Source organism: Arachis hypogaea, chromosome 3 (assembly GCF_003086295.3).
Source record: "Arachis hypogaea cultivar Tifrunner chromosome 3, arahy.Tifrunner.gnm2.J5K5, whole genome shotgun sequence".
NCBI classification, from domain to species: Eukaryota; Viridiplantae; Streptophyta; class Magnoliopsida; order Fabales; family Fabaceae; genus Arachis; species Arachis hypogaea.
Window position 1 is genome coordinate 110,621,641 of NC_092038.1, and position 3,905 is coordinate 110,625,545.

Consider the following 3,905-nt stretch of genomic DNA (forward strand, 5'->3'; position numbering starts at 1 on the left):
ATCAATACATACCTATTCAATAATCTCATCGATGTGGTAAACCATTATATTTGTAGTGCCTTACATCACACCAACAATGCACTAAAACACCTCTCTCGTAATGAAGTAAAATGGTAACAAGTTTCGATTTTTATAGACAAAGAACCTATCTCGCAAGTTACGTATTGGAATAACATCCAACTAGTAATTGACACGTGTACAACACGTAGGGTGCGTAATGTTTAAATGCCTACCATGTGTTTAACATGTAGAGTGTATATTACTTAGATATTTGCCATATGTTCAATACGCAATATGCATGTTGTTTCTAATCAGAACATGTGTCTATCACGCTTTATGCTTGTTAAATTAACACATTACCTGTATGTTGGGCTTGTCATATCTACGACATCTATTCACCTATATACACGTTAAAAAGTCTCATTTCTAACAAAAATTCACATGTTTTTCCATTAAAAAAATCGGTCCAAATTGACATTTAAATAGTTAGATAACTAGCAAAATTTAATCTGCTACTAAAGTTAAACTTGTCCTATATTTAATCCAAATTTGTCAGTTATGTCATTACAATGCAAATTTATATTGCTTTGAAGTTCACAACTAATGCTTTTTAGCTTTTATAGTTGTGACTATTCAATGCATTACTACTCTCCCTAATGGCAAACTACCTTTTCTCAAATCGAACTTCTTCAAATTATTTGATAAATAAAAAGATGACTGTTCAATCTGATGTTGTGCTAGTTTGAATTCATTTTTTTAGTAAAAAAAAAGTACTTTTTTTAATAAAGTATTTTTATTCAATTTAAAATTTATTTGAACATATCTTTTTAAAAAAATTATTTTTATTAAAAAATAAAAACAAAAAATATTTTTAATATTTGAAAAATTTTTTAAAAAAATTTATCTAAATATAAAATAATTTTTGTCTATTAAAAACAGATTTTTTTAAAAAAATAAGTAATTTTTTTAAAAGCCAATTCAACTGACCCATTATCTCTCTTATGTTTGCTATGGTAGTTTTAGGGCTTGTTTGATTAAACTTAAAAGAAAAAGTCTTTTTTTAAGTTATTTTTTTTAAAAGATCTTATAAAAAAATAAAAGTATTTATATTTGGATGACTCATACAAAAAGATTTTTTTATTTATCAATTATATGTTTGTCATATAAAAGTACTTTTTTATTTATTTATTACGTAAAAAACATCTTTTTTTAAAGACAAAAGATCTTTTAAAAAAAGATGTAAATTGTAGCTTTTCAAAAAAGATATTTTTTATTTTTTCTAGTGCTTTTAATTTTACTACTAGAAATTTATCAAACACGCTAAAAAATAAAAAATATCTTTTTTGCAGTTTGTTTGAATACCATGAAATCGATAAAAAAAATATTTTTTCAATGAAAAAAGATCTTTTTTTTATTTTTTAGTGTGTTTGGCAAATTTCAGTACTTGTTTGGACGCTATTAAGTTGATAAAAAAAAAAGATATTTTTTCAATGAAAGAAGATTTTTTTATTTTTTAGCGTATTTGGTAAATTTCTAGTAGTAAAAGTAAAAGTACTAAAAAAATAAAAAAAAATATTTTTTTGAGACATTACAATTTACATCTTTTTTTAAAAGATCTTTTTTTTAAATAAAAATATTTTTTACGTAATAAATAAACAAAAAAGTATTTTTATATGATTATATCCAAATATAATTAATAAATAAAAAAATTTACATAAAATATCTTAACATATAATTACTTTTATTTTTTATAAAATCTTTTAAAAAAATAACTTAAAAAAATTCTTAAAAATTCACCAAAAGAACTCTAAAAACTTAATAAGCGTCCAAACAAGTTAATATTCTTAATCTTTGTCTCTATATTTTGAAGTGAACATAAGATTATAGGTTAAAAGTTTTATGATCTTTGGTTAGGTGTCAACCACTTTTGTGTTCTCTTCTTTTGTCCTTTTTGGAATTGAGCCATCTATGACTCTATTCTCTCATTTGTATCCATTACCATCATTTCAGGGTTACACTGGTCATCGAATGCCTCACTTAAAGACAAATAGAAACCTTACAACGTGTAACTATCTGGAAGACTGAATTTCTAAAAAAAGACAGTAACCTGAAAGGCTGAAACGCTTTCGGTAAATATTTGTAAAAGAACAAAAGATCAATTTTATGGTCTTTATAAGTTATGAGTTGTAATCTAAAATTTACTTAATTTATTTTTTGTAATGTTTTATTTTTTAAAAATAATTTAGATAAATAATTTAAGTTATGAGTTGTTGTCTAAAAACCGAACTAAAGGTCAATTTGGGTAAATATATGTTATTAGTTTAGGTAAATAATTTAATTAAATTTTTTTATAAAAATTTATATTAAAAATAATTTATAAATAAATTATTTTGTATTTAGATAAATAATTTAATTAAACTATTTTTAATAAATAAAAATGATAAAATAGCTTTTTAAAAAGAAGAGAAGTCATATATTTTTATTTTTTCAAAAACTCTTAAATAATTTTAAAAAAACATTAAAAACATCTTTTAAAAACTGTACAAATAACAATCCAAAAGAGTTTTGTTCATATCCTGGTCCAAATGATAAAAGTTAGGCCCAATAAAATGAAAGACCCACCAAGAAGTTGGCCTCTACTGCATACCCGACCTCTTTAAAGAGGTCGGACACAGTGAAAGAGGCCGACTTATGCTTATCCAAATAAGTATTTGCCTTTTTGAATCTCTCCCACTATTTCTGTCTTCCTAAACGATAGATCCTAACAAATTCTCCCAAGATAAAGGGAATAGTTATCCACCAATAAATATGGAACTACTCCAACAAAACTGGTTATCAGCTCTACTATAAATACACTGATACCCCTCAAGGATATTCACGTTCTAATCTACTAAAAACCTGTATAAAGCCCTTGTCAACTTAAGCATCAGAGTCTCTTGTAGGTACCAGCCCCACTTCCTCACGAGGAACTCAGACGGTGGTACCTCTGCTTTAGAACAAGTCGGACCCTACCTCAAAAGGGATCTGGGCCTCACGCTCAGACCCAAATCAAAATTTCAGGTAACCCTCGGAACATTGGCGCTGTTGCCGCGGACCTGGAATTCAGCCCTTGATAATGACGGACGATCATACGAAAACAGTCACACAGCATCTGAGTCAGAACCAAAGCCCCACCGTAATGATCTCATACTTGCAATACCTCCTTCCGGGAAAGAACTCACATTCCACACGGAGAAGGGGCTTCAAGAAACCCCAACCAAGGCAGATCCAGTCTGAGATCCATCCACCGAAAGACGAAGAACCTCCCCATCCTATGGAGATACTAGGTTTAGTTTATGGCTATCATGGACAACTAGAGCAGCTTGAACAAGAAGCTGAACGACAACGGGAAGTCGAACGAGAACTGTGAAGGGAGGTGCGACGACGAAAGGAGCTAGAAAAAAAGCTCTTAAGATTGGAAGCCGACCTCCGAAGAAGGAGTAATTGAGCAGATCGGGAAGAAAGCCCTCTATGAGGAGAAGACCCATTCGTAGAAGAGATCATGCGGCCTAAAGTCCTAAGGAATTTCAAAACCCCTTGATATGGATCTCTATGATTGAACGACCGACCCAATGCATCATCTCAGTAACTTCAAAAGTCGGATGTACCTGGCCAACGCCTCCGATGCTACTCGTTGTAAAGCATTCCCGACGACTTTGACCAAAGATGCAATGAAGTGGTTCAATAACTTACTGCCCAAGTCGGTAACTTGCTTTGATGACTTGGCAAGGAATTTTCTCAAGAGATTCTTAATTCAACAGGATAAGGTGAAATACGTACCGAGTTTGCTAAGCGTCAAACAAGAGGTCGGAAAGACGCTCTAATATTATATGGACAGATTCAATAAGGCATGCTTGGAGATACAA